This window comes from Amblyomma maculatum, chromosome 11 (genome assembly GCF_055883805.1).
Source record: "Amblyomma maculatum isolate TAMU_Amacu chromosome 11, ASM5588380v1, whole genome shotgun sequence".
Taxonomy (NCBI): Eukaryota; Metazoa; Arthropoda; class Arachnida; order Ixodida; family Ixodidae; genus Amblyomma; species Amblyomma maculatum.
Window position 1 is genome coordinate 29,399,986 of NC_139354.1, and position 13,822 is coordinate 29,413,807.

General features: G+C 49.3%; 1 pseudogene; it reads right to left on the reverse strand.

The window, feature by feature from the left end:
- Positions 1–4,527: 4,527 nt before the first annotated feature.
- LOC146173281 (uncharacterized) lies at positions 4,528–6,210 on the reverse strand (annotated as a pseudogene).
- Positions 6,211–13,822: the final 7,612 nt, after the last annotated feature.

Sequence of the window (13,822 nt, forward strand, 5' to 3'; positions counted from 1 at the left end):
CCCTATTACCTTCCAGTACATTCTCTACAGCCCCAGGTTTCACTTCTTTCTTACAAGCATACGAGCTACTGCACCGCTGATATGCGTGTATTGTCATTTTGGAGCATATCGGTTTTTTAATATCTTCCCAGTGCCGATTTCAGGGACGAAGCAGAGCAGAAAACAGTGAGGGAACGAGAGTGTCACGATGCGGGAGAGAGCGTCGTTTGCTCAGCTTTTCTGCTTCGTGCGAAGATTCCCGCAAAGCAAGTTTTATGGCTGAGTTCCGAGCGCGTTTGTCTTATGCTTCGTCTGCTACGTGTCTACGGCTCTGAATTTGTGCAAACGTGTAAAGCTGCAAGCACAATTGTATCGAGTTATCTCAAAATCTCAAAAGCGCATGTCTATCATACAACGCGTCGACTATTTCCTAGTACAAATGCCCTTTTTTTTTTTTCTCTTTCCAATAAAATGCTTTTCCATGATTTCTACGGTGCTCTAATCCCGATTCCGGTAAATGACGGTGGTCTTCTTAACACTGATTTACAAGCCTCCTTATTATTTTTTCTATTACTTTCGCACTGTGTGCAGTGTTCAGCAAAACCTGAGCGGTAGTGTCCGATGAGAGATTATTACGCTCCATGAGCTAAACGTTCAAGCAGCACATCGTTTGATCAGTGTACTTTTTTTTTATGGAAAGAAAATCATAGATGACGCTACATACACACTTCACGAAAGGTGAACTTGTGATGTCATTTCGCCTATGCTTTACTCTATGTTTCTCCACTGCGCATAGGCGCTGTGCTTTCAATGATGTTGTGCACACGACTTAGAGCCAAATCTCCCAACGTTATTGAGACTGCGCGCCATGCGGTGTACATAAAGAACTGCTATGGCCTTGTTTACTTTATTATTCTTTCTCTCTCCCTCATCACCGCCCTCAGCGTTTCTCGAACGTTCGCCATTTACTTTCAAAGAAAGAAGGTTTTCAGATCACTTGAAATCACCATGTCTAGAAACCATGTGGTTACAAGCCGTTGTACGGTTGTACCTGACGGAAAACACTTTCCGCGATGTAATGAACATAAGACTTAATGATAGCAGAACGCGAACATGAGATAACAGCACTATTTTCATCTAGATCAGAGTGAGGAGATAAGTTAGATAGGTTGTTGTTGTTGTTGTTGTTTTGCCTTAGTTTCTTTCACTAAGGAAACATTCCTTTGCTTGATCATTAACCTGATATAAAGAAATTAAAGCTCGTCATTCATGGGTACTTCTACTGCGAACTTTGGGTCCATGGCATTCTCTTCAAACACTTTCAAAACGTCGGCAATACATCTTGCATGTTCTTTATTTTCTAACAGTACCAGATAATAATCCTACAAATCCGTAATGCAAGACCATTTATAGGCTTCGTGAAATAGCACCTGATTCCCCAAAGAATAAAGCCGCTGCTGAGAATGAGCTATACAAGATTCGATGCACACGCACGCACGCACGCACGCACGCACGCACACGCACACGCACATCCTGCTTCTGAAGGAACGAAGTCACAGGACAGAGCGCTCTCTGTCCTGCCACTTCGTTTCGAATTTCTTTGTTTTTGTTTGTTTTTTTGTCTGAGCTGTAAACCAATTTCAGTATTTTGTCACAAATTTCAACGCATGTGAATTTGGGAAACGCCTGAATCACCGCTGCTGTGACACCACACGTGGCATGCTGACTGCTGTCGCAAAATTAGGTCTGAGACGGTGCTTGGCCCTGGGATGTCAAGAGCATCGGACATACTGACCACGGTACACTGGCGAAGTCGTTACACGTTAATCACTTTTTGTTTGTGTTGTAACTTTATCTTCTTAGAAAGTGCTAGTGTGCTTCCTTTACCTACACTAGAAGCAAAGCATTTAGTTGGCTAGTTGGTCCATGAATGAAGCAGCGTGACATGAATGAATGAAGCATGAATGAAGCAGCGTGAATGAAGTTGCCCGAAGGCGAAGCGAAGAAGCGACAGGAAAGAACGCTGACTAACAACTAATCTTTATCGAGCAATACGGGCGCAGTATACATACCAAAGCAGTAGAAGGAATAATCAGATGCAGTCAACGTCACGTGGTGTAAAGGGCCACAATAGCGATAAAAATCAAATCAGCATGATAAAGCTAAAACATTACGAGAGACTTTAGCGACTAAAGAAGTGAAAGGCGAAAGCCTGAGTGCCGCATTCTGTTGCGCAACTGGCACTAAGTAGCAATTAATTAGTCATTTTTAACTAACAAAAGTATTAAGTAAGTAATCAAAGCTGGCAATAAGTAAATAATTATTTAATCATTAGTTAGATAATGAGACATTTACATAATTAGTGTCTAATTATTTGATTAATTGGTTATTCATTAGTAATTGATCATTGATTGGCATATGGCCACACAAGGTACGCATTCGCGCGTACTGTGGTGGTGCTCTGTGATTGGTCGAGACCTCTATGACGTCATCCAGCCTCTGCCTATCAGAGCCGCCGCAAAAGCGGGGCACATTTTGTCCACGACAGCATGAGCCATTAAAGGCTTTCGCCTTAAAAAGTGACGACAGCTGATAAGATTGGAAACAAAATTAGGGGACACATAAGCTCCGCTTTAAGAGTAGATGCGAAGCGCCTTTAACATCGCCTTTTCACTGCGCGATTTCTTTCTAAATTTTTCTTGGTCAAATCATTTAAATTTTAAAATTATTGCTTCTGTAACATCAGCACGCATCCAAAACAGATGTTAGGAAGTCATATGCCACACACGCGTTAAGTAGGAGCCCCTCTAGCACCAACCTTTCTTTGCGTCTGACTGGGGAGTGTCAAAGCTGCCCTGAAAATTAGCCAGGAATTTGGTGCTCAAAGTGAAAGTTTGTTAAATTATGGCAAATGTGTTTGTGGCACGGCTCTAACGCGACGCCAGCTCTTCTCGAAAACGCTCACTAGTCCACAACACCGAGCTCGTACATTGGTGTACCACTAGACAGCTATAGTATAGTGAAAACGAATAGGTTTGGCCCGCATGGCAGATGAAATGAGAGAGCTGACCAACCGATGGGGTGCGCGTGCCTGTCTGTATTCGTGCGTGCTACTCGCAATGTATATCTGGCAATCAAAGTTATTTACATCTTGTAGGCCCTGTACTGTACACGAGCGAATATACAGAAATTACATCGCATATTTGCGGCTTTCATATAGTGTTCCAATTTGGAGAGGACATCACAAACGAAGTCGGTGAGCAGGTCCTCGGCCTGCCTCACTTGTTTCTTCATCAAGTAGAGTTACAATTTATGTTTCTTCTGTTTCTGCTCTGCGGCTCTTCTTCCTTTCTTTATACTTTCACCCCCTTCCTCCCTTCCCTTACGGCGCGGACAGACGGAGTAATTTCGACCACCTGGGGATCTATAACGTGTGCTGTGCGATGTCAGCGCACGTTAAAGATCCCCAGGTGGTCGAAATTACTCCGTAGCCCTCCACTACGGCTCCCCTTTCTCTCTTTCCACTTTCACTCCCACCTTCATCCCTTCCCTTACGGCGCGGTTGCGGTGTCCACCGAAAACAAGTCAGACAGTTATCGCGCCTTTCCCTTCCTATAAATAAATCAGAATGTGTGTGTGTGTGTGGCAGTAGGGAGACTTTCCAGTAAACCAATTATGATTATTATTGAAGAAAATTATGAAAAAAACGTGGATTGAAAAGGGGCTGTGGCAGGGGTTATCACTGCAACATTCGCAGTTTTCGCTATAATAGGCTCAAGTCATGAATAAACCCTCACACTTTTGTAGCGAAATCTACACAAGGCTAGTAGAAGCGCATTTCTCGGAGTCAGCCAGAAGCCACCGCTACGCATACGCCATTGACATCGCAGTCAGCTGCGCCGTTCCACGAGTGTTGCGCCGCTGCGTCGCTACAGAGAGGAAGAGGGGGTAGCGACATCCCAGCAGATGCGAGCGCCGGAGCGGAGAGGGACTTTCCGCACTACGCATACGTGCGCCGCCGCGGAGAGCTGACCGAGTGTAGAGCTGACCGAGTGGAGAAGCAATGCGTCTGCCGGCATCGCATGCGTATGAAAGTGGAGTCTGTCTAGAATGCCGGTGAGCAGGGATGCGTTCAACGGAACGCTGGTTGTGTTAGTGCAACGCTCGATCGCACGTAGTCAAAGCTCTCGCTTCACATTTGGTCCAGCAGCGTTAATAACTGGTTCACAGGAAGGGAAAGGCGCAGTATCTGTCACACTTGTGTCTGTGGACACCTGAACCGCGCCGTAAGGGCAGGTAGAAACGTTGGAGTTAAAGTCGAAAGAGAGAAAGAGGAGCCGTAGTGGAGGGCTACGGAGTAATTTCGACCACCTGGGGATCTTTAACGTGCGCTGAAATCGCACAGCACCCACATACACACACACACACACAATTGTCTAAAGAGACATCAACATAAGAAGGTCACACGCAGCACTTCACCTGGACACACCCCACAACCGCGCCTACCCTCACCACACACTCACACCCCCACACCCGGCCCAAACTTCATCACAGTTGGCGAACTGCACTCCACCATTCGGCGAGCCTTCTCGTCGTCGCAGCAGTTGCTTTAAGCAATGCTTTCTCAGCGGCCGCGCTGTCTCCGGCGGCGCCGTCCACTGTTTCGGGTGGGGTTGAGGGGAAACCGAGCGCCTGTGGGAGTATGGCGCCCTCTATGGCCGGCATGGAGAGACGAGGGCAGCGCAAGGCTAAATGCTCCACCGATTCGTCCTCAGTGCCGCACACCCTGCATAGAGTACACGACACAGCAGGATCGAAACGGCGCCGGTAGAGCAAAGTCCGCAAGGCACCAGCCCGCGCCTCAAAAAGGAGGCCGCTGCCTATGCTGTTGTCGTAGAATCGCACCGGGCCGATGCTCTGCTTGTGCTCCCGGTACAGCGCCAACGTGGACTTGGCTTCCATATCCCTGGCCCACCTGACACCCTCAGCCTCCCCGACTCGCAGCCGCACTTCAGCAGCCCATTTGGATGGAGAGTCAGCCGCCATAGGGTGGGTGAAAAAGCCAAACTTCTTCTCAAGTTGGTAAACTCGCCTGGCCCAGTCCGTCCGGATGCAAGTGGCAGCCAAATACTCGAACACGCGCCTCGCCCAACGCTTCCGTGGCAAGAAGAGCAGTCGGCCGCGAAAGGCCAACTTGCTGGCCGCCTCCCGTGCCTCGAAGGTGGACCAGCCTACGTCGCCCTGGATGGCCTCAATGACAACCTGGCCATGGCAGCCAAGGGCAATGCGCCCAACCTCATGTTGTCGCCTCTCAAGCCATCCGCGCGTAACAGCCGACAGGCAAACCAGAGTTGGCGAACGACAGTGCCGGCACGTGCACCAACTTCCAAAGGTCGCGCACCATCAAATAACGGCTGCAGCCCCACAGGCACCGGTGGCGGAGGATGCACTGAGTCCGGAGAGCACTCTGGCGTAGCGCCGCTTCGTGCACAGAGTACATGTCCGCCCCGTCGGAGAGGTGTATTCCGAGGTATTTATATGCTGTGCAGGTGGTCAGATGGTGCCTCCCAGCGTGATCTCGTCCTCGCCCGCGCGCTCGCCAGCTAGCCGGACAACCGCCGTTTTCTTAGTGCTGAACCGCAGCCCCAGCACGGAGATTTCAGCGTGGCAGATATCGACGAGCCGCTGAAGGTCCCTCGCCGATTCTGCCATCACGACCAGGTCGTCGGCGAAAGCAAGTCCTGGCAGTCGGCAGCCCTCGTCGACTCCGCTTGTGCTGAGCCGTAGGCGAAATCCCAGGCTTGATGCAAGCAGGGCCCGCTCCACGCTTGACACATACACCAGGTACAAGAGCGGCGACAGTGGGCAGCCCTGCCGAAGGCCTTTCGTCACCACTATGCGCTCTGAATGCACATCACCAAAGTATACAGTGATGTAGTTCCGCCTGTAGAGGCGCCGGATGGTCAACACGAGTGTCCTTGGGAGACCGCGCGATAGCAGGCACGCAAACAAGGCCTCATGGGGCACGTTGTCATACGCTTTCTCGACGTCCATGAAGCAGCACAACAACGAGCGCCCCTCCTTCCGCGCGATGCCTGCGCACTGCGTGATGACAAATAAGTTGTCATCTAACCGGCGGCCTGGCCGGAAGCCATTCTGCAGTTCGATGAGCACACCGCGAGCCTGCACCCAGCCACTGAGCCACTCCTTTAGAACCCTGGCAAAGAGTCTTTACACGACACTGGTGACTGTAATCGGGCGGAAGTCCGGCAGGTTTCCCGTCACTTCTCTATTCTTTGCAATGAACGACTCGCCCCCGCCGCCATTCATCCGGGATTGGTGCTCCCTTGATAACCGCTGTCAAGAGGCCAGCGAGCTGTTCTCTTGACTCCGGGCCGAGGCTCTTCACCAAACGAGCCGGCACCTCATCAGGTCCCGGGGCTGTACGAGCACTTATGCGAGTGAGCGCGCGCTCTATGGTCTTGCTGGAGATCTCCCACCGCGGCTCCATCTCTTCCGGAGACCCCTCATCCATCGGCAAGGTTACGGTCTCCTCTTCGGGCTCCTCACATGCCACCGTCTGTCCATACAAGGTGGCATAGTATGCCGTCAGGTACTCTTGCTGATTTTCAGCTGGCTACCCTGTCGTCGCATCGATGATGGGGGGCAGCGGGGGATCCCGCCGGTCCATTGAACGCACATAGCCCCAAAATTTCTGCGCTGCCGTCTTGCCCTCCTCGCGCAGGGACCTCATGAGCCGAAGGTTGTGCTCTGCGAGTTTCGCCTGCACCAGTGTTTGCACCTTGTGCTTTAGGTGCAAGTAGTCTGCCCAAGCGGCCGCTATCACATCCGGAACACCTTCCTTAATCGTCATCCGGTGGTTGCGATTTGCTGCACGCCGCTCCCGCCACGCCACTTCCACCTCTCGGTCCCACCACGGATTCCTCCTCCTACGAGGACGTGAGCTTTCACGAACCATGTGGTCCAGAACTGTTGCATGTAGCGCAGACATGTACTGGTCGTAGGTCCGCGCCTCCATCCTCCCCGGGGACGCCTCGAACTCGTCGACCACTCGCTCAGTCGCCTGGCATGGAAGGTATGGAAGGTACCGACATCCAGTATGTAGCGCCATCTGTCGGCGTCAAGGGGGGTGTGGGCATGCGCAGTGGAACGCGCGGTGGCGGATCCCAGTAGCGGATCGCGGATCCCGGTAAGCTAAAACTCTCTATTCTCAAGCGCTGCGAAGACATCCGTAATATAATATGCGTATACAAACAAACGCTGACTGAAAGATTAAGGCAGGGGGTGAGATGGAGGAATATTTTAGCGGTGCATAAAAAAAGCGGAAGTATGAAAAAATAAATTGCTTACGCTTCACTAAATTAGCAGCGCACCAAAGATAATTTCAAAGAGTGGTGTGAACGCGGTATGTTCGGATAATTTCGCCTTCTCGAATTGTACTCTGTTGTTGTAGCTTGTAGCGTCGTTTCTGCCAGGGCATTTACGTGACTTTATGGGGCTTTTGGAGTGTGTGGGAGGGGGAGGGAGAAGGGGGGGGGGGGGGGTTGCCTACACGAGATCGGCTGCAACGATGGGGCATTGTGCGGACCGCGCAGTGCCCCAACTGCCCATTTCAATAATCCAATCGTCACATGACCCAGCAGTGCGTCGTTGCTCGTGTTTTTTGGAGGGCAGTTCATGCCGGTTTCAGAAGTCTAGGTATTAACCGATTTCAGATAAATGGTAGATGTCCTCGCGGTCGCTTTGCACGATTGCTGATTGTAGCTGGAGCTTTCGCGTTATGCCGCAATCGTTGTGAGACTGTCGCTTCGAGCCGGCGCCGACGTGCGCTTTTCCCTGTCCTGGCGCGTCAACGAAAGGAGATCGTAAGCTTTCTGGCTGAGCAACTTTTCTACCTTGGGGAGCGTGAGTTCCTTCGTCAATGGTCATGCCCCTTTGTTTCCGTGTCGAATCGACATGTCCGGATGGTTTTAATATAATGTAAATATCTATTTTCACATCGCAACCCACATGCGCATTACATACTATACATGCGATTGCTGTATATGTTTATATCCATTTTATTTGGCAAATTAATCTACACTGTTTATACCTTCATGTATATTGCCATTCATTGTTGTATATGTCATCATCACGAACTGCCAAATTTTATTCTGAATGTAAATACTGATTTGTGATGTATTTGTTCCTTAGGATGTATCTTATGTGCACTTTCATTTGTTGTTAATCATGTGTATTTCCTGTTTTGGTCATTTGTCGCCGCTCATGTGAATGTCTGATGTGAACGTCTAAGAAAACTTTTTCTAAACAGACTGGTGTCGGCTCCGGTGTTTTCGGAAGCGGTCGGAATGTAGTAGGCCTCCCCGGGATCCCATACCCCACCGTGCGCTACTTCAACCCGCTTCCAAAGGAAGGGCGCAAGCAGTTTGACTTGACACTGGCAGAGGTCAACTATCAGGTGTGTTTGGCCCGCTGTAAAGCGGCCTACTCGAACAACACTCCGATCCTCCATGAAGTGAAGGCCAAAATAAAAAAAAAAGAAAACAATGGTTCCACCTAGAGAGAGACGCCACTTGGGGGGGGGGGGGGGGGGCAGGAAATTTTAACGCGGTAGCGTTAAGGGCCCCGTGTCGCAGAAAAGTTGGTGTCGTCGGCGGCGGCCGCCGTCTCGCGTCGTCCGGCGTTGGCCGTGAGCGAAAAATCCCAGAAGCATTAATAAATAAAAACCAGTAGGAAAACTCGCCGACTTGAGGAATCGAACGTGGGCCTCCGGGGTGCGAGACGAGCACGCTAACCACTCAGCCACGCCAGCTTTTTTTTTCTTTTTTTTCTCTATTACCAGTATTTTTTAAACACACAGCATACACTCTGAATACACAGCAACAAAGCAAAACAAAAGGAATGCTAAAAGCACTAGGCACGTTCTGCCTAAAGCGCTAGATTTAAAAGGGCTTTACTGAAGCCAGCTGGTCCAGTACAGGTAGCCACTCCGGAGAATTATCTTGTGCACGTAGAATTTCTCTCAGGTATACCACGCTCTCGATGAAGTAGTGTCGAGCGGGGTGTACAACGGTTCGCTCATGCCTGACATCCATACGCGTTTTCCATACGCTATGCATACATAATAGCATCAGCATGTCATTCGGCATTTGGCCACGCCAGCTAGGTGGTTTGAAATGGACAAAGGCGCGTCTATTGATTGCGGTGTTGTCTCAGAAATGTCCCTTAGAGAAGTGTATTGTGGCTTATAATAATAATTATGAGCATGTAAATTACAGAATTACAGAACACACAGTTAAGCGAGTGGCAAATTACTTTTCCGCTGTACTTCCTCTCCGCTTGGCGTGCACGTAGCGCCATCATGCGTGTGGCGCACGGAATAAGATAGACAGGGCATGGCCTCCGAGATCTTCATCGCGCTAAATCGGATCAGCAATGATGTTGCCGACGAACTACGACTGCAACTTGAGGCCCGCGCGTTTCGGCAAGGTGGCTGGCAGCGCTTCTACATCCCAGAATCACGTTTCAAAACAAGTAATTACCAAACAGTCATGCTTTGGACAAGTTAACGAGTGTTTTATCATGTGAACTACTAAGACTTACTCGCGTCAGGCTTCGACCCACCGGGGTGGTGCGGGGTGCGGGCGTGGTGCATATGCACTGCGACCCCGCCCCGGTGGGAACAGGCCGGATTGCATGAACCGCTTGGCTGGGAAAAGCCCGCTCCCCGAAACAAAAAAAAAAAACCAAACCTTATGGTGCGGGAGGCCTTGCCTGGGGCAGCCGTAGGATGATGATGGTCGCAGGTTGAGGTGTGTACCCTCATAGGAGGATCGCACCTAGTGTATCCTTCCTTCCATCTGGCAAGACAAGGAGACAAATATGGAAAGGTATAACGTAAGTAGGCAAAACGAAAGCGTGCAAATCTTCGAGCGTACGTCAACCTGGAGGCGCAGAACGACGGGGAACTTAACGCAGTCACTAGACGGTATGGAGCTGTCCTTGAACACCCACAAAGGCCTTAATAGAGAGCAGTCGGTTGTGTGGAGACAAATTCAGACTAACACATGCCCCAACCTGTCTACTCAGAAAAATTTATCACACAGCATACGAGAATAAATGCCCGCTATGCAGGGAACACCCTATGCTTTAACATGTTGCACGGGCTGTCAAAAAACTAATGTCGCGCCAATAAACACCACACCGACACCGGAGCAGTGGGAGGCTACGCTGTCCTGCTTTACGCCTGATGACCAGCTCAAAGCAATCGTCAGAGCTCGCAAGATAGCAAAGGCAACTGGGGCCCTGGACTGAGGGCCCCACCCAAGCGAATAAAATATTTTTATGTGATTAAATTTTTCTCTCACTCACTCTTTCGTGGATGTTTGTGAGCCTCAAGGACTCCACAGCCGGGTCTAGACGACACGAATGTGTCGAGGGCATTTTGAAGAAGGGAGCTTATGCGTAGGTATTAACCGTTTAGCGACATCGTTCAGAACTGGCACTCCAAGCGGTAACGGTGAATACTTATAGCTATCGCTAACTTTGTACAGCGGACCTTTAGCCTTCAGTAAACTGCCCTTACAATTCTAGACGACACGAAGATGTTAAGGGCATTTTGAAAAACGGGGGGTATGAGGCGAGCCAAAGGGGCAGCTGTGGTGGGAAAGGGCAGGCAAGGGACTGGAAGGCCGTCAAGGTTGTATATTTTAGGAGGTATGTACTGGTACGAATGAAATTTTCCAGATGTGTGAAAAAGAATAAGAAGAAGCGGGTGTACAATGTAGTAGAAGAAGCGATAGCCGCTGGCCCTGCGCGCCACACGTGCGAGGAAGGCACGTTCAACACCTTACGAAGCACACGCCGACCAAGCTACGGAAGGTGTAGTAAAGCTTTCGCGCCAAAAAGCAGTGCCTAGATGATTTAATGGCAGATTCCATTTACGGACCAACTGCGCTAATTGCCATAATGCCAGTTGTTCACAGAGAGGTGTTCAGGAAAGCGATTTCGGTATTTCGAGACATTGGAAGTAATAGCATTGTGCAGTGCCAGGCCCTCTTACCCGAAGCTTAGGGACCCTACCGAAGCTATGTATATTGGCGAAAGAGAGGCTCTGCTCAGCAAATCGGTCCGACGTCGAAGTTCTTGCTGCAGAGGTGATGATCAAGTCGCCAGACTTTTAACTAGAAATCCACTGTAGGATGCTTTCTGCAGCCTTTATCTCATGTCATCGCTGGCAGCGTCCCTGCTGCACACGCTTTCGAATCTCGGTCAATTCGACAATCTGCGTAACAGGGGTCCGCTCCTGCTTCGGTAGGCAGGGTTAACGCTAGTTTCACAGCTGTGGCGGAAAAAACTTTAATCCGTTGTTTGACCTCGGTTCATTTGTACAGTTACCGCGTCCACAGCATCTCCCAACCCGTGTATCTCATCGCAATGGCCATTATTCCAAGTAGCTTCCCAACGCGTCCGCACTCACCATAGGGGCCCTCTTAATGCTTTTTTAATCGGACCCTCATCGCTGTTAATGCGCCCCTGGTTGGTTTGTAAGGTTTAACGTCCCAAGGCAACTCGGGCTATGAGAGACGCCGTGGTGGAGGAGTCCGGAAATTTCGACCACCTGGGGTTCTTTAACGTGCACTGACATCGCACAGCACACGGGCGCCTTTCTTTTCGCTTCCATCGAAAAGCAGCCGCCGAGGCCGGGATTCGATCTCGCACCCTTGGGAAACGCAGTCGAGCGCCGTAACCACTGCGCCACCCCGGCGGGGCTTAATGCGCCCCTGACGCATCCAACTCTTAAGAATAATTAAGCGTCCTCAATGTTTTTGTATATGAAGGTGGTTCTTGTACAAACGTATTTGTTTTCTAATTTTGACTGTGATATTGTCATTTTGTGCATTTCATCTGTCCCTTGCCTACCTTGCAATGTGGACCTCGTAAATATTTTAGACTTATAACTGTTCTATAAAAGAAAAACGTGTTTTGATCATTTTTAAATATGGAACTGCTTCTCTTATCTTGGAGGTGCGGATAAAATCGGGCTAGTAAAAACAACGATCAATTAATTACCTAAAATTTCCTATGGAAATTTTTACATTTCCATGTAATGAATGTTTTACATTTCCTATGGAAATGTAAAACATTGAATACACATTAATACACGCAAAAATACGTTCAGAACGGGCGGTCGAACCGGAACCGAACTTGAATTTCGGCCCTGAAACGGCACCGAACTGAACCCACATTTTTTCGCCATCTTGGAATTGAACCTGAACCAGGAAAATCATATGAACCGTCCCTAACCGGCTCAGGAAACGGTTTTGATCCACTTTTGCTGCAACCTTCATTATTTGTTTTTATTTATTATCGCTGCTCGTACCGCGCTCTTCTCGCTAATTTCCAAAGTGCCAGGAACGTCACAACCGTTTTGAAAAATTGCCACTTCCAAAAACATGAAAAGAACAAATGAAAAAAAATTAAAAGTACACTTAAGCTTCACCTTAAGAATAGACGCGATAGCCTGCGTTCATTTGCGTCACCTACATCTTAGCTACGACGGATTACAACGCAATTATTCAGCGCTTTTAGCATGACGGACTATGGCAGAATGACTGATCACTAATTTTCTTAGCAATGATGGGCCTGCAGCACGATGACTCGCTACTTTCAATTTTTAGGCGTTTACGGGGTTTAAAGTCCCAAAGCGGCTCATGCTATAGTTGAGGGCTCCGAAAATTTAGACCACCTGGGGCTTTTAACGTGCACTGACATGCACAGCACGCGGGCGGCTAGCTTTTCGCCTCCATCTAAAATCAGGCCGCTGCGGGCGCGATTCGATCCCTTGCAGCATGAGAGTGCCTCGATCACAGCTGGAGAGGAGGTATTCCTGACGTATGCGAAATGCGAAAACGCCTTTGATACTTCTGCGCGCACTGAAAAACCCCAGGTGGTCAAAGTTTATTTTTGTATTTATTAAGACTGTTGTGTCGCTTGACTCCAAGCAGTTAATCATGTTCTCTATGCGGCGGGTCTCATGTGGCAGCTTCGGTGCGTTACACTGCTGAAGCAATGTTGAAGTGTAGACGAAAGCTCAAATGTGGGATCGTGCTCTCAGCAGTCATATGGATTAATGAAAAAAAAAAAGACATTGCACTGAATCTATTTCAATGATGAGGTCAGAAGGAACCAATTATTATTATTATTAAATGGCAGTGGCCCGAGTCACCACAATCGGCCTGCTCTTACAGTGAGTGGGGAGAAACGAACAAATGCGAGAACGCAACCTTTCCTTTTGCGCCCCATGTCGCCTACACGCCAACACCTCACCTAGTTACTTATGCCACGGTTGTCAATGCTAATTTGGTGTTGCCATTTCACCGCATCCTTCTCGTACTTCTTGGTGCCATGCACTGCAATAAGTGAACATCGCCTTGGCCCACCAGTTCTCCCAAAATCTGCACCCTCAGCGACCTTCGTCCTTTCGACACGCAACGGACCCCTGCAAGCCGGTGCGTCTCTCTTTTGTCATACATGGGCCTCATTGTTCCGACCTCGACTCACCAGTCTGTCATTCCAATGGCTTCCGTAGGGGCCGTTCACCTTGCACCACACAAATGCCTCAAAGTTGACAAGCCCCTTTGTATGCTATGAATACAACAGGAACTCTCGCGACCAGGGGCCAACACTTCACAGTGTCCTCCACATTATCGTGTGCCTACATCGACATTGGCAAATACTTCATATAAGACGAAACTAAGACAATAAGTCTGCAATTCTTCAAGATACACCCTTAGAGATAAAGTTGTAGGGCATAGTGTAT